A 25,695-nucleotide genomic window follows, 5' to 3' on the forward strand; every position below is an offset into this window, starting at 1 on the left:
GATATAATAAAAAGACTTTTAAAAGATAAAATAAAGACATTTAATAACGAAAGCGTAAATAGATATGAAGGGAAAAGAAAGAAAGAAAGAAAGAAAGAAACGCGCGAAGCAAATTTATTTTTTGAAGTCGTCTTCTGGCCGGATCCCGGGCTAAAAATAGGAGGGCGTTCGGGTGATATATATTATGTTATTAAGGGGAGGCTGAGGCTGGGAGTACGAGATGAATCTTTTTCACGAGGTCATGTTGTGCCTTTCTTCCCCCCTTCCCCAGTATGTATATTTTTAGATTTGGGGCCGTTATGATTTTGTTATTCAATTATGTATTGGGGTTGATCATGTATGTTTTTGGTGTTGCATAAATGTTCGTATTTTCCCAAAGTTTTTGCTGTGTATTTGAGGTTGTGTATCAGATTTTAGTCTATATTTTAAACGAGTATACTTTTGTTTGAGTGATTACATATTATGCATTATTTTGTGTAAATAAATATTATGTATTTTATGGTAACTTAGTGAGATTTAGAGATTGCGAATTCGCCAAGCTGCTTTTTTCGACCTAAATGTCTTACTGCAAGAAGCCCTAAGGGTTGTTGATAGATTTCAGGGAATTTAGGAGGGAGATGGACTACACTTAAACAAAGAGTTGATTATATTGGTAAAGGATTATATTATATATATATATATATATATATATATATATATATATTATATATATATAATCGACCGAATTGTAGAAATACTAGGGAAAAGAATTTTTTTATAAGAAATTTTTCCTTCTCTGTACAAGAATATGGTTTTGTAATTTTTATTTTACGAACTGACGCTGCTGATTTAATCCCTTTTATTATTATTGTTGATGCAGTTATTACATAATTATGTGTTCATATTCTTTCAATCATCCGCCATTTTTATATTAATGATATCAGCATTCATGTTGTTATTATGTTGATATTAACCAGGCTGCTTTCTTTTCAGGTACGTTGTCCATAAATGAAGTTACCCTGAGATTTGCTGCCTAAGGTCAGAATATTTTATTTGCTGTCGTTAATGATTATGTAATAAAGAGTTGTAGTTTCAGAAAGTGACATTCTTAGTCTAAACTGACAGTGGGTATATTATACATTTACTTGTACGTGTGTATGTGTATAAATGTGCCTATATTAAGTTTTATTACTTATACAAGTGTTCTGAGCAATAATACTATTAATAATAGGAGCTCGTTTGAATTGGATGGTATCTCGGGGAGATATTGAGGAAAAGTTACGAGCTTTCCAGGTTTAACTGTCCTCGAAAGTTTACCTGAATAAATATCTCCGCTAAATACCATCCAGTTTGAATGAATCCTATTATTTATTTACATCCATCATATAAATATAAAAATATAATATATATATTATATTTACATATTTATAATATATATATATCATATATATAATATATATATATATTTATATATTATTATAGATACGTAAATAGCCACATGAAAGATGAAAAATTAAAGACCAGGTACCAAGCGCTTCGGCAAGGAAAGTTAAGATACAGTTTTTTTAAATCTTCGGACATATATTGTTCAATAATGCCACACCTGGCAACTCTAGAAAGGGGGCGGAGCTTCAAACTCATAGCGTTTGTTGCTTTCTAGATTTCCATTAACTTTACACCATAAAGATTCTGTAGAGGTCCTATTATCATTTATACTTGAATGTAGAAAAAGGCTCTATATTATTCGTTAATGTTGGTTTGGAAACGTCAGTTCAGGGTAGAATATCGATCATCCTTTTTTAAAACCTACTGTGAAACCTTATTCATTAGTAATGTTTGACACTAAACTGACGTAAAATTCATACGTAATTGAAGACGGATCTTAAACAATGAGAGAAAGTGTTTTAAAATTGGGGCAGTGCCTGTGGAAATCGTGATTACAGTAAAGAATGAAATATTATGAAGATAGAGAGAGAGAGAGAGCGCGCTTATCGATAGAGAAACTTAATTCATTATATTTACTTTGAGAGATTAAGTGATAATATTTTTTCAAATGTTTCAGAAGTGGAGAGAGAGAGAGAGAGAGAGAGAGAGAGAGAGAGAGAGAGAGAGAGAGATGAGGAAAAAGACTTGGAAGAGGAAGAGAGAGAGAGAGCGCAAGCATAGGCCTATCTATAGAGATACTTAGTTCATTATATTTACTTTGAGAGACTGAGTGATATTATTTTGCAAATGTGTTTTAAAAGTGGAGAGAGAGAGAGAGAGAGAGAGAGAGAGAGAGAGAGAGAGAGAGAGAGCAAAATCTGCTTACTTGAAAGCTTATGCTTATTTATAACTACTTAATTTTATTATATTTTCTATGTTTTAGAGGGATCATAATATTCAAGTTAATTCTCCACGTAATACATACCCTAATCTTGATTTCATTCGACAGTTGCCTTAACATTCAGATTGTAAAAAAAAAAAAAGGTGGAAAATTTCAGACACAGGCTGCGGTCATTTATGCTCTCTTGATATAGTCTTACTTTTGAAAATCGGGTTTCATCTACAAACCATTCGCTAAAAAAGCTGTGTTAAGTAAAAATATTTATGACCACAAATAACTGTATGTATTGCACATGCAATTAAAGTTGTATATCGTGCAAAAAATGCTGATGTGTTGGGATATCTTTCAGCCTCGCGGCAAAGAAATGCAGTTGTGTCGGGCTATAGGCTACGGCGAACTGCTTTGTAATGGGAGCATATAGCTAGAAAATCTTTGAGCTGACATGCTACTTTGACTTTGATAAAGATTTATGTTTAAAGACAGTAGCTTTGTAAACAGCAACTAGCATTCGATCCATGCCAACGTCAAAGTAATCAAAGTGTGAAATCCGTTATGTAAGCCAGTATCCAGTGACTTGCGTTTTCCCTCTCGAAGTTCTAGGGCTCCTCCTCACATCATAGAAAACGCTCTTTCGGATGCAACTAGACTTGCCAACCTACCTTAGCCGTCGCAACATTGGCTGTCATTGACATCAGCTAACTTTAATCGCTTTAAAATACAATCATCAGTTTGTAGAAACTATAATAATTGCATTGACCACTTACGATGATGCAATAATATCCCCGTTCATGAAGGAAAACGCGTAAATATTGTCGTCGTGATACATAGTACTACAATCAGAAATTAACATTCTATCTACCAGACCTCTATGAACGAATCCATCTGAGAAATTCCAATTACTTCGGACATATATTGTGTTTTTAGGAATCTGAAAAGTTTTGTTTTGCAGTTTTAACTCATATGATATAATTTGCAGTGTATTTTCATATTCTAGAGTAAATTTAGCTATATTTCTTTTCAGTAAAAACTAATGGGAAATTTGATGAACGAAAGCTAATGAAAACTGTATCTTCATTTTTCTTGTCTTTAATTTTTCACCTTTCATGTGGCTATTTACGTACATATTTGTCACGTGCTGTTTGGTGACTTATTGCTGATATGTATATATATATATATATATATATATAGTATATATATATATATATATATATATATATATATATATATATATATATATTATATATATATATATATATATACGTATATATATATATATATATATATATATATATATATATATATATAAGCATACATACATACATAAACTGAAAATCACACATTTATTAATGCTACGCATAATAAGAAAAATGTTTATTTACATTTTAGAAAATAATTGTCAAGTGACAATGAAAATTTTATTCGCAAGAGAAACTGCACTTGTGGCCAAGTAGCCGAACCGTCCCGTGAACGAAAGGAGGAAGGAGAGTGCTATCGCGTAGGAGGCGCATCTTCAATATTATTTAATTAATTCCTCAGGAAAGCAGACGAAGGCGTATTTGGTCTCTGAGGTGAGGGGAAAATGGCACACAGGAGGAGAGACTTTCCTAGACTTACCTGCCTGGCAAAGTCTCGATAGAAATTCCGAAGTCGATGCCAAATTTAATGTAGTTTCCTAAAGGAGGTGTCACGCGAGCATCGAATCGGGTAGCCAATAAAGCGATTGATTCATCCTCCTTGAGTGGTGTTGCAAAAGTGGTCCAGATTGGAGGTAGAACGATGGCCTGGAAAGAGCTTGTGTGGATTTATTGAAATGTTATGTATCTTTGCCTTAGGTTTTCTTGCATCTGTGTGTGTGTGTGTGTGTGTGGACCAATGTCCGTTTATCTAGATTTATTTGTTATTCTTTGTTTTATTGTGATTTCTCATTTTTTCACGTACGAGCATCTTTAATTCTGTGGGCTCTCTTAGTTTGTTCACATTGCTGCTTTTAGTGTATCGTTCATTTTTCTGTTTCAATCTCATAAATTAGCGTTCCCTTCTGTCGAAACCTTCACGCTAATGGCCTGTTAACACTGTTTTTTTAATATTTGCACATTTTGAATAATAGTTATAATAGCAACAGAGAAACTGTTTTACTTGCGACGTTCGACAAAGGTATAGTTCCCCGTTTGATGAGTGGCTTTCGCGCTCGGCTACCAATCCGGTGGTCCGAAGTTCGATTCTCGGCTCGGCCAACGCGGAATCGGAGGAATTTATTTCTGGTGATAGAAATTCATTTCTCGATATAATGTGGTTCGGATCCCACCATAAGCTCTAAGTCCCGTTGCTAGGTGACAAATTGGTTCCTAGCCACGTAAAAATATCTAATCCTTCAGGCCAGCCCTAGGAGAGTTATTAATCAGCTCAGTGGTCTGGTAAAACTCAGTTATACTTAACTTTTTTTCGACAAAGGTCTGAAGTAAAACTTTTTATTGCTGGGAGATCTCAGGACCGGGCAACACTTTCATTACAACCCCTTTTCTGGTTCTTGATAGGAGGTAAGAAAGCGCTCTCAGTCACCATGCTGTATGATTTTTTAAGCTCGGCTTTTTTAAGCTATTACAAGTATTTTGCGAGTCTTAAATGAATATTCTTTTCTGAAGTCGATTTCAGTTTTTTTCCCATGTTTATTTAGGCCATTTCACACACGCACTCTCGAAAATACCTTATTTCATTTTTTTTATTACTTACGAATATCCAAAGCAAAGTTATGACTCAAAAATGCTACAAAACATGCCAGTTCAAATTGTTTGCGTAATAATGATGTAATTATTAGTGATTGTTAGCTGATGTGCATTTTTTGGGGGTTTCATTACAATGGAATTCTTGGGGTAGTGGGTTATGGACCAACAGATATGATTGGATTTTGGCTAGAATCCATATCCAAGTCAGAGTGTAAGATTTTTATTTTTTTTATGCATGTGTTTCATGTTTTCTAGGTATTTGCATCCATTATCACTTCAACTTTCTTTTTTGTGCATTTAAGCTCTCTAGCCATTGGTTATTTCCCTGGCAATATAATTACCTTTTGGGATTGATCCTTAATAGGATTTGCATGTATAAATGGCAACAATAATATGTTATGCTACAAGAGGTTACCATGAGTTACAAGGATTAGGATGTCTCAAAGACTTGTTAGTTCATCTGAGGAGACATCGTGTGCTCACTTATCTATAGGAGCAGGTTTTACTGTGCATTCACAGTGCCTCAATGATCTTGTCTAGCTTCCTTTAAACTCTTTCACACTGTTGCTATTTACAATTTCTTGTGGCAGTTTATTCCACGTGTCACATATCTTGTATGTGAAGAAGTTCCCACAATGAGATGTGTTGTATCTCTTCAGCTCTAGTTTCTCTCCATTATTTCTTGTCAGGTTTCCGTTCAACTTAAATAAGTTACTGTCTACTTTTGTTACGCCTTTCAGTATTTTGAATGTTTCTATTAGTTGTCCTCGTAATCGTCGTGTTTCTAAGCCATACATGTTCAGGTTCTCTAGTCGTCTTTGGTAACCTATTTGCCTGATGGATGGAATTAACCTTGTGGCTCTTGCTTACACCCCTTCTAATCTATTTATGTTCTCTTAGTGTTGGTGACCAAACCTGTACTGCATTTCAAGATGGGATCTAACCATTGATGTTTAGAGCTGCAGCACCGTTTCCTTGTTCCTGTATCTGAACTGCCTCTTCATGCATCCCACTAGTTTCTGTGCCTTCCTTCCGGCTTTTGTGCACTGTTTTGTGGATTTTAAGTCCTTGGTTATAGTGAATCCAAGGTCCTCTTCTTGTTCTACACTATTTATGCCATTCCCAAGCAGCATGTAGTGGCATGTGAGTTGTTTGTTCCTATTTGTAACACTTTACATTTATCCAAGTTAAAAGGTATTTGCCATCTTTTTGACCACTCTCCAATTTTCTTTAGATAATTTCTTAAACTTTATACTGTCTCTGGGTCTGCTGCATTTACACCTAGTTTGGGGTCGTCTGTAAATTTGGCTATCCTGCTAGTTAATCCTACATCAGTGTCATTAATAAAAATAAAAAAGAAGAGTAGGGCTAGGACAGAACCCTAAGGAACTCCGCTTGTCACATCTGCCTATTTTGATTCTTCACCGTTTATTACGACTCTCTTTTCTATAAGTTAGCCAGTCTTCGATCCAGTCTGTTGTTTATCCTACAATTCCTAAAGCTCTAACTTTTGTCAATTAGTTTCTTGTGTGGAACTTTGTCAAAGCCTTTTGGAAATCTAAGTAGAGTATATCTATTGCTCTAGTATTGTCGTAAATACCAAGCATGTTTTAATAAAACTCTTAAGAGGTTTGATAGGCAGGATCTGTTGTGCCTAAAGCCATTTTGACTGTTTAACAACAGCTTGTTTCTATCTATGTGGTCCACAGTTTGATCTGCAATTATGCACTCAAAAATCTTACAAGAGGCCGACGTTGAGCAGATTGGTCTATCATTTCCTGGTTCTTCTCTTGGACCTTTTTTGTAAACTGGGGGCACATTACCTAGTTTCCATCCTTTAGGTGCATTTCGTTGTTCTGCTGTTTTTCTGTAGAGTTTATATAGGTGAGGAACTATCTCCTCTTTTAACTCTTTAATTTCTCCTGGATGTATCCTATCCGGGTCGGGAGATTTGAACTTGTTTAGTATTTTATTTTGTTTTTAATGCCTTCTTCCGTGAATATCATTTTGTCAACAACACTAAGACAATAGAACTGAAATTTATTTCCAGCTCTGACGAGAGAGAGAGAGAGAGAGAGAGAGATGTCGTGTTTAATTTATTTTTATCCACTAGAAGAAAACTCCTGAAGCATGTTTATGAAGGTAATGCTCTCATCGAATCAAGGGAGAAGAGAGAAACATTTAGAAGCATCTAAGAGCGACAGGAGGGAGATAAAAATAGTACAAGGGAAATGGATGGACAGAGACAGAAAATACACAGAGAGACAGATGGACAGATAGACAGACAGACGAAGAGGTCAACTGAAGCTTATATTTTGGAAGTGGAATATATGCACGCCGACTTGTTTATTATAAAGAGGGAGAGAGAGAGAGAGAGAGGGCTAGGCCTATTGAACGCATGCATAATGCAAATCCCCCACACAAATGTGGCCTCACACGTTTGTAAATGTCAATCCATTATATCCCCCATAATGTATAAACCCAGCTCTTGTGTTCTGGGGAAACCATAGAGTTGAAAGAGTTCCCTTTGTAAGGGTTCGGTTTTGCTACAATGGCGAGCGCTGGGATCTTTAAAGGGATACTCTCTCTCTCTCTCTCTCTCTCTCTCTCTCTCTCTCTCTCTCTCTCTCTCTCTCTCTCTCTCTCTCTCTCTGGGGCAACAAGCCATTACTTATTGAAAACTGGGTCTTGTAGCAGACGTATGCAAATGATCTCCAGATCTGGAGCCAATTTAGCTTCCAATATTTTTCTTCTCCAAACGGATTGAAGCTTAATGAACTGGGCAGATTTTCCTCTGGGATTTCGGAGCCTTTTGCGAGGTTAGATTTAATTTGTTTTGTTGCTGTAGCACTGTAGTACGCTTCGTCTAAGTTTTATTGTTTCTCGTGTTTTCTTTATTTTTTAGGTGGCGTAATTATCGGAATTTCCATGATCTGTATTATTATTATTATTAAAGGGATTATTAGATTTATCGAGTTTCTCACATCTTCATTTGTCTGTTTAAGAGTTTGTCATAAGTAAATGTGAATTTCATTCATCTTATAGTTTACAAATGTAAATACACGTTTCTTTTTAAATTTGGGATATTATTATTACTTTTTTATTATATTGTTCCTTTTTCACTGACATCAGCGCTTAAACATGATTAATTTAATTTATCCCCAACTTCTATTTTCATTTTAGGTAATGTAATGGTAACATAAAACCAAATACATCATCTCCCAACCGGCACCCCCCCCCCCCTCCCCCCCCCCCTTTTTTTTTTATTGGCTTTGTTCTGTGACCTGATCAAAATCCGTAGGAGCTCGACTGGAAAAAAATACGCTGGAGACTATTGTAACGATCCTAATGATTTCGTTTCTTCGATATTGTAATGGTCATGGCTTTTCTGTTACTATAATGATGCGTAATGCTTTTCGGTATGGTAACAAACCTACTTATTTTGGTTATTGAAATATTACAGGGGATTAATGTTTTGAATGTTGATATAATTAACGTTTCCTGTCGAGAATTTGAAATATACTGTGTGTACACAATAAGAATTGTCCTTTATTTCGCTACATATGAGTTTCTCAGGGGGTTTGTGGACATATTCGAGACCATGTTCATTTTTCATTATATCAGTTACTTGAAAGTTTCAAGGAAAATTTTTTCCCTCCTGTGCTTTTCCCGGGAGATCTGAAGTTATTCTTTTTTCCCTAGTTGATGTGCCTTTTAATATTTATAGCACGACTATACCCGATAGCTGGTATCCATTCATTTCCACATGACAGTCCTTGGAGAAGTTTCAGGCATTATTGTAAGTATGTACTTGATATCTTTTTCCCTTTGTCCCTAGAGACGTTCCATCAGGCAGTATTGTATGTATCTTTTTCCCTCTGTCTATAGAGACGTTCCATCAGGCATATTGTATATATCTTTTTCCCTCTGTCTATAGAGACGTTCCATCAGGCATTATTGTATGTATCTTTTTCCCTCTGTATATAGAGACATCAGGCATTATTGTAAGTATCATTTTCCCTTTGTCTCTAGGTACGCTCCTTAGAGACATCATATCCACCAGATTCTTTCCCATAAGTCCCTTACATGAATTACACAGGGGATTACGCAGATTATTTTTTCTCTCTACATGATTTAAACAGGAGATTGCACAAATTATTTCCCATTTTACGTAACTTTACACAGGATACTACACAAATTTTTTCCCATACTACGTAACTTACACAGGATATTACACAAAATATTTTCCGTTCTATGTGATTTACACAGGATATCATATAAATTATTTTCCATTCTACTTGATTTACACACACTATTTTCCTTTCTACATGACATACACAAGACTGTTTCCTTTCTACATGACATACACAAGACTGTTTCCTTTCTACATGACATACACAAGACTAGTTTCCTTTCTACATAATTAACACAGACTATTTTTTTTTCTACATGAATTACACAAGACTATTTTCCTTGCTACATAATTAACAGACTATTTTTCTTTCTACATGATTCATGATTTATACAAGACTGTTTTCCTTTCTACATAATTAACACAGACTATTTTTCTTTCTACATGATTTACGCAAGACTATTTTTCTTTCTACATTACTGACACAGAGCCTATTTCCCTTTCGAAATGATTTACACGAGATAGCAAAGACTGTATTCCTTCCTTTATTTACTATATTGCCTCGAGGGTTTTTAAGCGAAATTGGACTTGGAATTTTCCCCTTTCCCCTCTCCCCCTCCCCATGATTCCTCTTCCTCCCACCCCCGCTCCCATGATTCCCCCTGTCCCCCTCGTTGTTTCTTGTCGTTGCACACACACACATACACACAGACGAGGGCAAAACTCTAAGAGTAAGCTCGAGTTAGTGATAAATTGAACGGGGGAGAGGGACATCGTCCACGAGACTAAAGGGGAAAGAAGCCTTCGTTACTCTCAGCAATTCAATACGAGTTGGTTATGATCAGTTGCTGAGAGAGAGAGAGAGAGAGAGAGAGAGAGAGAGAGAGAGAGAGAGAGAGAGAGAGGCGGGCCGAAAGACGGACCGAGGATTGTGGGAGGCAATGTGCGTGTGTGTGTGTGTGCGTGTGTTTGTTTCCGAAAAATGGAACCCACTTACGGGAATTGCTGCACGTGCATTAGTAACGCGCAAGCAAACGCGAACACAAACACACATACCACATAATATATATATATATATATATATATATATATATATATATATATATATATATATATGTATATATATATATATATGTATATATATATATATATATATATATATATATTGTGTGTGTGTATGTACAATGTATGTTTATGTATATGTATGTATGTAGGAGTGTGCGTCAATGAGTAATAAGGTATCCACATAGGAAAGCTCATAACACCGTGAATTTATCCATCTAATGGTGTATTGTCTTAGAACTATTAAAGCTATGGCTTTTGATATTAATTCAATGTAGTATCCTTCAGGATTTGAATTTACAGAGGCGTACTTTGCACTCGAGCATTTCATCTCACTGACATTGTTTGAAAGTTATGAACACAATGGTTAAAGATTATGAATTGTCATTTCGACCATTCGCTTCCAGAATGTTGGAATGTAATCTTTCTTAATTATTGTCTTTATCACTGCATTTTTTTTTACTATACGGGCATTATGGGTTTCTCATCTCTTAAGAAATCTGTTTAAGTGTTGTTCAAGCTCTGGTCGACTTTAATTCAACCAGCGGGTTGCGAGCGACTGATAAAGCTTTAAAAACGTCTAATCGAGTTATCAGCATTAAATAGAAGAGTTACTCATCAGCTCATAGGGTATTGTTTTCTATGTAAAACAAGTATATTTATAGAAAACTCCCTCAAAGTCGTCTTTAATGAGCAACTCTGATATTTCTTCAAAGAAATCGCCCGAGAAAATTAGCTATTTAGCGACTAATTGGGCTGTAATTGAGCAACCCAACTGTTGTAGAGAAGATCAGGTATCCCTCGCCACCCTGCAATTTTATATATGGAATTCTTTTTAGTGCTGAGGAGTCCATGTCGGCCGTCAGTAATCATCCTACTAATCTGAAAGACTTGTTTTGTCTATTTGCCTATGTTTACATGTCAGTCTTTGTTGTAAATCACAAAAGCTACTCGTTAACTAACAAATTTATTCATCATGGCCCTTTGTAGTATTATAAATGTTCTGTTATTTAGACTGGGTTTATACAATGCCTTTCCCCTCGATTTAATTGAAAATACAATCATAGATGCAAATGGAACACGGTCGTATAATTTCCAAATACACCTCGGCCTCTCGACTGAAACATATTCAGTTAACTTAAAGCTATTTAATTGTTTAGTTTAATTTAGTTGTGCCTTTGGTAACCTTTCCGCTACAAAAAAACAGTATTACCTCCGCCAATAACGTTGAACGAAGGTTTTATTTTAATTCTTGTGTCTGTGGTTTTTTTTCGGTTAAAATCGTTTAACAATAGGTTATTGACTGAATGATTGATTTCGGTGAAATGTGTTGGAGGTTTGGCCTTAGGAAGAGCTGATTAACTACGAGTGTATCCAGCTGCGGAACCAATTTTTTTTTTTTTTCGGCCAGGGGGTGTCGTTTTCTAAAAATATGAGTAGACTTACGTTTTTCATCTTGACCAATACGTATTATTATATAAATTATGTAATATATATATATATATATATATATATATTATATATATATATATATATAGATATATATATCTATATATATCTATATATAGATAATATATATATATATATATATATATATATATACACACACACACACACATATATATATATATATATATATATATATATATATATATGCGTGTGTGTGTGTGTGTGTGTGTGTGTGTGTGTTATAATTATTTCTCTACCTGGGCCTTGTTCTTGTGATGTTGCGAGCGCCCCTCCTTTCAGAAAGAATCGTAATCCTTCTCAGGATCCTCTCCCTTCTCTACCAATCTTTTGACTTTTCCTTCTCTTGAAAACTTCCATTCTTTAAGGAGCATTAAACCCCGCTCTTTTGCCCGTATAAAGATATTGGGTTGCCTGTCCTGTTTCCTACACTTACAACCAAAATTAATAACGTGAGTAAAGACGATAAAGTGAACGGTTCTCCTATTAAGGTTCATCATTTGTGTTGTTTCACTGGCGCCTTCCTTCTCTTGATAAATCAGACGCCGGTTTTCCTTCCCTCAGTTCCCTTCGAAAAAAGAAATGAGTAACTTTATAATGACATACAGTATATACATAAATATTCATACACTGCACGACAGATTTCCCTGTATAATGAAACTGTATGGGTGAGGGTAATGGAACTGTCATTTTGTTATGCAAATAGTACTTTTACATGCTTTCTTGAGCATGTAGCCCTCGGCTTAAAGGCGAGCATGTTCTCTCTCTCTCTCTCTCTTCTCTCTCTCTCTCTCTCTCTCTCTCTCTCTCTCTCTGACACGCACACACACACACACACACAGTTTGCCTGCTTATCTCTCTCTCTCTCTCTCTCTCTCTCTCTCTCTCTCTCTCTCTCTCTCTCAGTTTGCCCCTAGCTACTTCTGTATCTGACAAGCTTAGTTTGTCACATATTGAAAGCGAGGCAGCAAAATTCGGTGTTGTTAAGTTAAATTGATAATCCCACACAATGTCATTTTCATTCTTGACGTCAGAAATTTGTATTCCCACGACTTTCTGTTGTACTCCTTTGATGTCAGTTTTGCTGGAAATTTACGTTGAAGTTTTCACCGCAAGTTTTCGTTTTTTTTTTTTTTATTTAGTGCTGGTGCTTTTCCGGAAATGTCAGTAAGATGTTCAGTAAAAAAGGTTTACTTGCATTGTCAGTTTTGTCATTTTACTGAAAATATCGACTGGACTGGGTGTGGTTTTAACAGTATTTGATACAACTGTAAAGCTTCACACTCCATTGCCTTAATTTGTCTGACCTGTACATATAGTGTTATAGTTGCCACAATGGTCCCTTCTCTTGCTTCCTTGTATTATATGATACGTTGGCCACAGGAAGTCATGAAGTGCGGAGGGAAATAAATGTTAAGTAGTAATTAGTCAAACTTCTTCCCAGAGATTTGTCTTGATGGTAGAGTTTCTTAGCACTAACATTTATCTTTCTTTTGGCATATTTTTGTACCTTTCCACCAAGCTTTGCTCCAAGTTGCGTAGATATTTTTAAAAGTTAATAATGGTGAAAAACCGAAATAGTGGATATTACGACGAACCAGATATCAATTTTGCATTTGTAAAGGATATATTACTGGCTGCTGGGTGCACAGAATGTTCCAAGATTCTGTGTGATGCCAGAATTCGTACCCAGACCTGACCCTTTGGTTCTTGGCACCATATGAGATGGCAAATTTTAAAGCTGGCATTTTGACCTTTCCGCTGTAGTAGCTTTTTCATAACGGCTATTTTAAAACAGTTTCCCTCATAAGAGCATTAATGGAACCAGTAAAGTATATACTGTAACATTTGATGAAGCTACCTCCCTGTAAGTTCGTTTGATTGAAAAACAATGTTATGGATGTAAAAATAAATTCCACGAATAAAAATAATATGCTGCCTCGGGTGGTACATGAATTTGTGCTGGCCGCTACCAGTGAAATATTTGTCTCAGAAGGCAAGAGGCCCACCTAATCATCCCAAGGTTCGCCAGAATTTCTGTGGTTACGTAAGGCATCCGGAATGATCAAATGAATTGCATTCAAATCTGAGATACAGAAAGGACGTATTTTTCCTTTATTTAATATAAACAAATATTTCTGCAAAAGTAACGACGAAGTTCGCACAGCTGAAAGTGAAGTTAATAGTTTTAATTCTGAATAATGCTTTTTAACAGATATTGAAAGTGAGGACGTTTAATTAAAACGCTGCGAATCTAGTGGTTTCTGGTAACAAAGGCGAGATAAAGAAGGAAACGCCCCCAATCCCACACAAAATAGATCAAGTTATATTGTCTTAATCTAAAGTTTTTGTGATAAATATAATACATAAATTCGCTCTCTCTCTCTCTCTCTCTCTCTCTCTCTCCGGCGTCGGTGACCCTGGTAGTTGGGACGCCAGATAACTCACAATCAGTCTATCAATCAACCTCTCTCTCTCTCTCTCTCTCTCTCTCTCTCTCTCTATATATATATATATATATATATATATATATATATTGTGTGTATGTTTGTGTGTGTAAGAAGATGAGCGCACAGTTTCCTTAATATTTGTATAGCGAGAGAGAGAGAGAGAGAGAGAGAGAGAGAGAGAGAGAGAGAGAGAGAGAGAGAGAGATCGCCAGGACAGAAATATTCATGAAAATCGCGTAGTGGTGGCCGTGCAGCTTCAAAATAAATGAAGCTTTAAATTCGACCCACCTGTCTGTCATTTTCATGGCGCATTGTTAGTCAGGTGAAAGGCCTCTCGCACTCTTGTTATTACCTCCGCCAGCGAAGTCGGACAGTTTGTCTATATCGTTTTGGCGAGATGATTAAAAAATATTCTATTGATGGATGTCAGTGAAATTTTGAGGAGGGGGGAGACTGGACCTGGGGTGAGATGATTGGATTTTGAGGTGGATTCGAATTGAGAATCTGGTCTGTGAAACGTTTGTTATTGTTTTTTTTACAATTTAGATCTGCATTACAGTAGAATGCTAAGCGATGTTAGTAGTTTAGTATAAATACTGAAACCTCTATGATGCTTTTCTTATGTAAGATATCAATTCCGATCGTAGCTTTTATTTTCTTTTTTTTTTTCTTTCAAAATTTTTCTTGTATAAGATTTTAATTCCGGTCATAGCTAGTTTTTTTTCTAAAGTTTTCTTGTTTAAAATTTTAATTCACATCATAGCCAGTTTTTTTTTTTTTCATTTTACTTTAATAAGATTTTAATTCTTCTGATCTTTCTCTAAAATGTACCCGTAGAGAGAGAGAGAGAGAGAGAGAGAGAGAGAGAGAGAGAGAGAGAGAGAGAGAGAGAGAGAGAGAGAGAGAGAGAGAGAGACTAAAACCATTTCGCAAGGAAGACTCGTGTGTAAGTGTTTGATTGCGATTCGCGAGTGAATTGGCGAGAGAGTCTATGAGCCAATTTAAAAGCTTTTCCACTTCATTAGGGCTTCCATTGCAGTTGCTCGAGAAGAGAGGAATAGACGAAGTGACTTTGTATGTGAGAGAGAGAGAGAGAGAGAGAGAGAGAGAGAGAGAGAGAGAGAGATTTTCGTGGGTATGAAGCTATTTTCAGTCTATATACGCGAGCGATTTAGATTGGGTTTCGGTAATAGTCATTAGCGTGTATTAATTTTCCGTCTGTGTGGATAATTTCCATGGGCGTTTAGAAGCTTTGTTTTTGCGGCGCTGGCAATAGTCGTTGGCGTGTAGAAGTTTTCTTTCTGTGTGGTAATTTTCATAGGCGTATAGAAGTTGGTAATCTTCCAAGGGCGCGTAGAAGGTTCCCGTCTATGTGGATCATTTTCATTGGTGTGTAGTTTTTCGTCCAGTTATGTAAATTTTGATGGGCTTTTAGATATTTTCCGTCTCTTTTGGTCTTTTCTTTTACATAGATAGATAGATAGATAGATAGACACATCATTTGCTTTTTCCTCAGATCTTCCATAGTATCTCCACCAGAAATTTGACGAGGACCTGATCAGTCCGCCAAATATAGCTGAAATATGTCCAGGAGGTCGAGAGTTCTAGTAGATACCTCGCAAAAATGTCTCCATGAATCCCATAGGAGGGTTTTCCAAAATTCAAGATGGCGACCATTGGAGGCATGAATTTGCTAAATCTGCATAACTGGTGAACTGTTGCAATTAGGATCTTATCTTTGGACGTCAGTGATTGCATTATTAATTGCCTTCAGTTGTATATTTATGACATAAATCAGTAACACTTCTCATTATAATGGAATTCTTTGAACAATAATATTTCAATAACAAATTTGCATGAAAATTGCTGTTTGTATCTACAGCTATTAGTACAGGTATAAGAAAGCAAATATGTCAGTGTTCAGGTATCACAAAACATCGTTCATCATGTGGTGCAGCACCTGAATTTGTGGACTTATTTAATGTACATTAGTTTCAGCTGTTGCAGCACTGAATATTAATTAGCACACTTCGCGAAACACAATCTTCACCTTCGACGAAGAGGTTCTTTCACAATTTTCCTTGAGGCTATAGCTTTTGTATTTCAACATACTATCCATTATGTATGAGACTAAATAATTACTGTGAGTCTAGAGTATTTTTCATATAGAAAAAATGTATATCTTTTATATATTTAACCAACAAACTCCTCACAGAAAGGGAAGATCTGTGTTATGGTTGGTTAGTAAATGTTAATATTTACTCACGCCTTCAACCATTAATAAAACAAAGAAATTCATTTCCACGGCGTAAGCATTCTAGGATTGCTTCTGATGTGAAAGGATTAAACCTAGTTATGTCCCATGTCATCATCAAACACATTTGTACAAGACAAATCAAGTGTCCACAAATTGCATCATGGGATTCATGGGGACTGCCTTGTGGGGGTATCTACTAGACCTCTCGGGTTACTGAGTAAAAAATCAGCTTTGACACCCAAAATTCTACCTCAAATGCAAAATTTGGTGGCCTATGAGCCACTTGATGGTTGTGCTTAAATTAGGAGGCGAATATTTCTAATATAGATTTTTAGAACTAATACGTATTCTGTAAATAGTTGAATGTTTTCCTAAACTTTGGTTTACTACTTTATGTGTTTGTAGTCAAATATTTTGATTCAGAATTATTCTGCTGTAGCCGAAAGGTTATAATTGACATAAATTGCCTCTCTACCAGGAACTTACAAAAACATTCCTTGACTGCTGTGATTCCTGTACTTCTCCTCGGAATAACAGGAGGAAGGGTTTACGCTGCCGACTCGTTCATTATTTCTGTGCTGCATAATTAATTAGAAAAGTTAATTAAGAATTTCTTCGTCCGATCGTAAATAACTTATTTCGTTTCACCTCGACGTTCTGACCTTCTGGATACAAGGCTGCAGGGATAACAGGAGAGTTTAAATCATTTCAAGAGCGATGGTTCGGCCATCCCTCAAGGAATTTTATGGTTCATCTACTACTATGGAAAGTATGTTATGGACGAAGAGAGAGAGCTGGAGGGGCGGGGGCGGGGGGGGGGGGGTGGTGGGGGGGGGGGGGGGGGGAGGTGTGAGGGATTTAAGAAATGCTGAGATACAGGCGAGCGTGGTGGGTGACAGAACGGTAGAAAGCAAAATTAGTTAAGTGAAACGTGGTTTCGTTAAGCCGTAGAGTTTTCCCAATCTAGTTTTGTCGCATCAGTATTTGTATTTTATGTTTTTTAGTTTGCGTGACGCCCGGGAATTTTGACCATTAACTTGTTAAGCAAGCATTTTCCTACATGGAAAAGAGAGAAAGAGCGTAGAATAACAGATTAAAAGCGTATTAAGTACACGTAAATCAAATAACAGGTAACCACTTGCATCCATGACCATCAATGTTTCCAGTGACATTTTTTAAGATTTTTAAACTGCAACTAATTTTCATCGGATTAAATAGGCATCAAAGAAGGTATATATATATATATATATATATATATATATATATATATATATATATAGATAGATAGATAGATAGATAGATATATAGATAGATAGATAGATAGATAGATAGATAGATAGATAGATATTATATATATATATATATATATATATATATATATATATATATATATATATATATATATATATAGACATTAAATCCATATTTTTTGTTTTATTGATTGATTGATTTTTGTTTCTTTTTTTGCTCATAAGTTTGATTATTGTTAATCAAGATGTGCAAAGGTTCACAAGAAGCAAGCCGAAAAGAGCATTAACATGCTAACCAAGCTTCCAGAGGATGGAATGCATTATAAGGAAGGAATTAAAACAGAACCCGTGTGTGAAATAAATGAAAACATCCAGAATACCCTGTTTGCGAACTAATATACATAAAATGTCTATTTTGAACAAAATTAAGTTAGATTAGCCTTCTCAGTATGTATACAGTAAATTTGCTAAACTGGTGTTACATTAGTTTAGAATGTCCTATATATAATTTGATGTTCGAATGTTTGCGTGTGGAGAGCGTTATTGAAGACAAAGTCTTGCCAGTAAATATTTGCTTGACAGAATTACTATGAAAGATCACAAAGTTTTGTATTTGAAGAAAACTGGGCAATTAGGGTACCGGCAGCGTCAGGCGAATTGAAAGTTTAATTTTACCCTCAATTATTTCTTCCGTTTAAAGGTAGGTAGACTGAAGAAAAGGCAAAATAGGTTCATACAACATATCGTAGTCTAAGCTGAATGCTGAAATTCAGTTTAGGCGGAGTTGCACCATCAGTATCTTAGTAAACTGGAAATATAAACTTTAGTTTTGGCATTGTTATGGAAGTTTTATGAAGGTAACTTCATGTGTTGGGCAAATGCAGTCATCGTAAAAGGTTAGGGTGTTATGAACGATGAGAGAGGCAGCACCATTAAACTCGCGTAAGCTGAATTTATGTAAATTGATATTAAAGATAATAGTGTAGAGGCTACTGAGTCGCACAGCTGAACACCGTAATCCTGGACCAAGGGATTTGTTCTTAAGTGAGAGATGCAGACCTAAGAGGACAAAATGGAACAATGTGACCAACAAGAGGGAACCGATGAACAATAAAACGTTGAAAGCAACCTAAAGAACATGAAGTATCGCCTGCAGTGCTCCGCTGAAAAGCCTAAGAGCATACTAGATACTCGTACTTCAAGTGGAAGACTCGGCCTCTAGCTCAGAGAGGACGCTTAACCGCACCGGCATATGATGAGCGGAAGTAGCACTCAATAAAAGAGGTGTTCAGTGGTTATTCTCGAGTGCCACTGTCCACTATGTCCGCGGAAAGAACGGACTCTCCCCCTTGTGGCACTAAAGGGGAAGTGTCGGTTGCTTTGACGATAGCGGGGTGCCACCTATGCCAACAGTTTTTATTTATTTATTTATTTATTTATTTATTATTTTTATAGTAAGGAAAATTGTTGATGTTGGTGGCATGTTGCGGTGTCGTATACTTGAAGCTTTTTTCGTGTGCAGAGATGTGTTTATGCAACGAAAGTTGTTTTGGGTTAATTCGAACATTAGTGGTTAATATATTAGTGTTATTGCTTCATGATACTTTTTTTATTTATTTTGTTAACTTCGAAAAAATATGACTCCTTTCCATTTCCCTTCTTTAGGTTACTTCTTTTCCATGTAAAGAATAAATCCTCTCTCTCTCTCTCTCTCTCTCTCTCTCTCTCTCTCTCTCTCTCTCTCTCTCTCTCTCTCTCTCTCTCTATTTCCTCACACTTACGCACACACTCACTCTTTGACATTATCACACAATACCATCAATCGCCAAAAAAAGAAAAAGTATTCCGCCAGTAATTACCTTCGTAGAGTTCCCCTTGAAAGGGGAAAAAATCACTTCCGGTGAAACAAGGGAAAAATGGAAATAAAATCGATGAAAATTCAGAGGGAATTTGGAGGAGGGAGAGGAAATGGCAAGATATACGGAGGGAGGGAAGTAAGGGGATGGGAGTTGAAGTAGGAAGTAGATGGAGAGGGGAGAGGGTGGGCGTTTTTGTGAATGGAATGGAATACCAGGAAAGGAATAAAAGGAGTAAGTTGATAGGAGTATCATGGGGGGGGGGGGGGGCGATAGGCTGGTAGTAGTGAGTTGGGCAAGGGGGGAGGGGGGACGTAGAAGCAGGTAAGTGAAAAATATGGAAAATGGACCAATGGAAATTTATTGGTTGGAGTATAGAGAGGGAGAGAGAGAGAGAAGGGGAGAGGGGCCAGTTAGAAGGATGCGATGTGTTTGGTGTGAGTAGAGGAGGAGTAGGTGGAGGCAAAGGGGGTTGGAGGGAGAGTCGAAGCAAGCTAGCAATAGAGCCGTGTAAGTTGTTTCATTAGGAAGTTTTTTTACTAAAACGGAAATTAATTGAGTTTGAAGTTGCGTTGTCTATCATATCGACGGCGAGAAAGTCTTGCAGACCGTTAGGCCGATGACATTCGCTCTCCTTATGATTTTGTAAGTCACTTCTTAACGTCATGACGAGGAAAAGCATTTTACATTCTGACCAGTTAGATTTTATTCTGTCATTTTTTTTTATCCTGCTCTTTGCTCTTTCTATTTTATGTCCAATGTCCATTTTGACTCTTAATATGTCTTGTTTTGTCGAAATGCTTTCTCTGTTGCGCTCTTCAGATTGATTTTCAAATTACTCAGTTATTTCTGACTTGATTTCACAACTTTATATTCCAGTCGTTTTGACACTCGTGTTTCTCCCTGTTTTGTTCTCAATCTTCTATTCAACCAGTTCCATTGTAATCATTCTGTATTCTATTCATTTTCTACTTTTTTCGGCTCTATTTTGCTGTTTTCCGTTGTATTGTATATATCATCTGTTCTTTCCAATTTGTCCATTTCCAGTCGTTCCTGTCTTCGTTACATTAATCTGTAATCACTGCTATCGGTGTGGGACGTCATTTCATTTATATGAAAATGCGAGACGGATTGAATTAGGTTTTCTCTCTCTCTCTCTCTCTCTCTCTCTCTCTCTCTCTCTCTCTCTCTCTCTCTCTCACTTTGAAATCTGATTGGGTCGTTTGTTATACAATATTAGATTTTGGTAAACAATTTTTCTCCACGTTTTCTGTTGAAATCATTATATACAGTTTAACTTATTAGATAATAAATTACTTCTTTTGTCTTTTTCAAAGCACGAAAATGGTATTATTTTACAGTATTTATTTTTTTTTTTTCCACCATGTCGTTAACTGCCAGGCGAGGTAGGCACAGATTGTAAGCCAAATTATCTCGTACGATACATCAGCTTCAAGAGACTGCTGTCTTTAGCAAATTACCGAACAATTTTCCAAGCCAGACGTCGTTGGGCAGACTTGGAGAGACTCGCCTCACAGTGAACGTGCTTGACCCTATGCGTATTTCTCATGTTATCTCTCTTAAGTGGTTTATTTTTACTCTAGTATCTTCTTTTTTCTTACTGGGCCGCTTTCCCTGTGGGAGATTTTAGCGTCAGGTTTTTCCGGTGACAGTTGTAGCTTGGCCAGTGATGATGATCATTGTTCCTAAATATAATTTTCTTAATCCTCTGTTTGACTGGACACTGCGTCCTTTTCAAACCTCTTTTTTATTGTAATTATAAGTAGGCCTAACGCTTACACGGTTACTTGATCCCTTTTACACTGTACTTATCATGGTTATTTTTAAAAATTTAGTTTTCTGATTAGTGTGGTTTTTAATGTTACAAAATTCACTTTTTAATTCATATTCCTTTTTCTCTTGGGACTCTTAAGGGAAATTGGAGAAGGCACGAATCTCTTGTAACTAGGATAGATGCGACTTCATTTTCAGAGCGTGTTTTCAAGAACGTATTTTGGTGAAGATCCTGACCTCTAATAGAAGGTGGAAACGTCATTTGTTTGCTTGGGATCATTTAGATAAACATGTAAAATTTAAAGGGAAATGTGTTTTAATTCATTCCAAAGTAATGAAAGGCCGAGTTTTTACAAGCACAACCAAAATCGAAATTTGCTCTCACTTTTAGGACTTATCTTCGAAGTGGCTCTTACTGCAGTGGGGGCCACAGTACACATTTGGAACCAGTGTGAAATACTTAAATGTGACAAAGATGGAGGTTTAATGTTTCAATAATACAGAGAAAGGCAAGTTTGGGAAGAAATAAAGTTCATGTTAAAAAAAACATTCAAGTGTGCTTTATTTGAGATGTGATGCTTTGGGTTTCAAGCCTCCGCACGTTCTCCCTGAATTACCAACTGATTTTGTAAGGCCCTGTGTTAATTAAAGGTATTATGTATACCATCCTATCTCACTGTGATAACGCTGGCCTTTTGCCAGTACCTACGTCACTAGAAGTTCTGTCAACCCATCACTGTGGAGACAATACCGCCAAGTAACCATGTAACTGCGACCCTTGATATTCTAAAAGATGATTCTCGTTAAAAGACTAAGAATCTGAAGAGAAGAGCAGGCTAAGAGGAAGTGATATGTGATGCTGGGTCCCTGTGGCCTACCGGCTGCGGAGTCTCGGCTCTTCTATGGAAATTCGTCAAGGGGATCAATTTCCCTTCTCCTTCTCACAAAGAGCCTCCGGCCAATGGGGCCGAGTCTGATCTGATGATCATGGAAGGTCTCCTCCTCCTCCTCCTCCTCCTCCTCCTCTCCTCCTCCTCCTCCTCCTCCTCCCACGACCTTATCTTTTCAGTCACCCGGGCCGTTCTCTCACGTGCGCGCCAGTGCTGGTTCTGTTGTGTGTACGGTGTGCGAATATATATATATATATATATATATATATATATATATATATATATATATATATATATATATATGTATAACAGAATCACGAAAGTTAGGAACGTGATAAATCCATAATAAAGATAAATGCCACGAAGGAAAAATAAACGAAGGAGTCTGCGAGATCTTTCGGCTGAAAAGCCCTTTACTGAAGCAGCTACTTGCTTCAGTAAAGGGCTTTTCAGCGAAAGATCTCGCAGACTCCTTCGTTTATTTTTCCTTCGTGGCATTTATCTTTATCTATATAATATATATATATATATATATATATATATATATATATATATATATATATATATATCTTTGTTTAACTGTGTATATATATATATATATAATATATATATATATATATATATGTATATATATAATATATATATATATATATATATATAATATATATATATATATATATATATATATATATATATATATATAGAGAGAGAGAGAGAGAGAGAGAGAGAGATGAGAGAGAGAGAGAGAGAGTATATGTATAAATGTACACTTGAAAAGAGTCATATATGGAATTGTTACAAATATACATTCGAGAGAAAGAGATGGGCCAAAAGCTCGTTAAATATGCAGATGCAATCACAAGTTGATTTCCTCGGTTGCGGTGTCATATGTAACTGCCGCATGGTATGTAAGGGGCTGCGCAACTGTCGCATCGTGGAAGTGGTTTATCTTACGTAATCGTGACAACTGTTTTCAAGATAAAAGCTTTACAATTATATATATATATATATATGTATGTGTGTGTATATATATATATATATATATATATATATATATATATATATATATATATATATATATATATATATATATATATATATATATATATATATATATATATATTGGATTTAATATAACAGAATTGGTTGTAACTGAATTAATTACATGAAATTTATCTTATTTGTATGTCAGTGATCGGACAGTAAGGACAAGTGAATAATTTACCGTGGAAAGTAAGTCTTGAGAAATCATGGTGGCAAATAAATATGGAGATCAATTGAGTTTATTCGAGTCCTGTTGGAGATAAGGAAAACTGGATCTGTGGAAGTTTGCATCGTGGATTTCAGCCAGGGCTGTGAGAACAGTAATCAGCATATGTTTCAGGGAAACAATGTCATATAAAAAAATTGGCCACTGCTTTTATGAATAATAATGAAAGAAATTCAAGAAAAGTGTTGGAAATGTTTTGATTTCATGAAGACACTTTCAGGTGTTTCATGTTTTTAATAGATTTTTCTTTGCGGATAGACACTGTAGACAATATTTCTTAATAAAAAATAGTAATGTTCCAATGTAGTTTTTCCTTGAGCTTAAATGAATACACAGTGCCGGCACCATACACCACTCCCTTCGGATCCATTCAGTGTTCTGAATAAACGACTTGCTAATAATAACAGGCTCCAGCCAATTGGCTACATGGCTATATGGCTAGGCCTAAGAGGTCTCAAAAGTACCGGTCTTCCGGGATCCTCGTAGGCCTAATTCTTCAATAACAAGTTTTCTGTGGTTTATTATTCAGCTCTGGCTGGCATTGCGGTAGAATTGAATTTTTTTATTTATCGTTTTATTCACTTATTTATTTATTTATTTATTTATTTATTTATTTATTTATTTATTTATTTATCTATTTATTTATTTGTTTACTTGCTTATTGATTTATTTTTTTTATTTTGCTCAAGACTTTCATCCTTTTAGAAGTCAGTTTATGACTGACTTCCGGTTAGAACTTACTCATTTTGAGTCAATATGGTGCTTGATTTGGGGTTGAAACCTATTTTTTTCTGACTCCTTTTTCTTATTTTCTAAATTTCCGTCGTTTGATAAGGCCAAACATGAGCATCATACTCTTAAGAAAACTGTCTTGTCATTAATATAGATTTTGTAACGATCACATGCATACCATTTTTCTTCTGGGGAAAAAAAATATTTCCAATGCTTAAATTGTAATTGCAGAATCAAAGAATGGTTAATCAATCAATTTAATCCGAATTTCCATAAGCAATATATTGAGTTTTATACACACATCGTAGCCGTGCGGAGAGGGTTTGCCTAATGCGTGTAGAGATGAGTACTGGTCATAATGGCTCAAAAGCATGAAGTCTCTAATTGATGTTTGTCGTTGGAGTAATCTTGATATGAGGTGCAGAAAAGTATCTTTGAATTTCAGAGGAGCAGGAGGTTAAGAAGGCCTCGCGACAAGTACAGTTACATTCCTTGCACCTCACATAAATCTATTTGCACATTCCCAGTACCTATTATTCCGTCATTGAAGCATGTAAAAAAAACTCTGGCCAATTCGACACCATGACGAAGTTGAGTTCATTTTGGCTGTAGTACAAATGTCTCCTCTCGAAGAGCATTTGTATGCATAAGCCTTTCCCATCCCCTAACTTCATAGATGGCTCAAATGACAGAGCGGTGCAATTCGATTCTCGCGAATGTTGACTAGGCCGAGACTACATTTCCGAAGTGAATGTTCGTGTATTTCCTAAGGGGGATATAAGGATTTTAAATCATTTGAAAGTAGCAATTTGAAAATCCCATACCGCAAACGTAAAAGTATCAGAGCAAGAAGTCATAATCTACCATATTTTACCCTGTAACTCAAAGGGCCACATCCCATTCTGAAACCCACATATATTCCAATGTTTTAGAGTAAGCACGTATTCTGTAGCTCGGTGCCAACAGTAGCTACAAAAGCCAAGCATTTCGTTAATTGAAGTAAATAAACTCATGTTCATTAACTTTAGTTGGCCCAGGTCTCACAACCCCTAATATTTGTATGTTTTTTTGTTGTTACTATACTAATGAGACCCCTAATATTTATGTCGTTTATTGTTGTCACTTTGCGAAATTAGTGAAACGATACTACACTAACTCACTGAAACGGTTGTAGAACGCTATTGATTTACAGCGTAAACTTCCTTTTGGGGGAGAGAGGAAAAAAACGAATTGGTGAGAATACGTAACAAATATTGATGAGCTCAAATGTACTCGATACGCAGCAGTGTTGCTTAAAATTACGAAGATATTGGTCCCCAGCAATCTAAAGATGTATTATCTCCGCTTTTCATAATTGTTCGCATAGGAAGAAGTAGATGTCCCAAGACCTTGAGCCAAAAATATGAAGATTTGGTTAAGTTCGGTATACATTGTTTTTCCCCCTATGTGTAGTGTGTACGCGTTTACGCACACACACACACATATATATATATTATATATATATGTG

General features: G+C 36.0%; 1 protein-coding gene across 6 annotated transcripts in view; it reads left to right on the forward strand.

Annotated features, from left to right (window-relative positions):
* LOC135223682 (uncharacterized) overlaps positions 1-25,695 on the forward strand; it is a 283,252-nt gene that overhangs the window by 189,770 nt on the left and 67,787 nt on the right. Inside the window, exon 3 of one of the 6 annotated variants that reach the window (XM_064262370.1) lies at positions 973-1,017. The exons of the other annotated variants lie outside the window; for them this stretch is intronic. The gene's annotated coding sequence lies outside the window, so the exon portion shown is untranslated. The remainder of the gene's footprint in view (positions 1-972; positions 1,018-25,695) is intronic. 6 annotated transcript variants of the gene reach the window in all.

Source organism: Macrobrachium nipponense, chromosome 10 (assembly GCF_015104395.2).
Source record: "Macrobrachium nipponense isolate FS-2020 chromosome 10, ASM1510439v2, whole genome shotgun sequence".
Taxonomy (NCBI): domain Eukaryota; kingdom Metazoa; phylum Arthropoda; class Malacostraca; order Decapoda; family Palaemonidae; genus Macrobrachium; species Macrobrachium nipponense.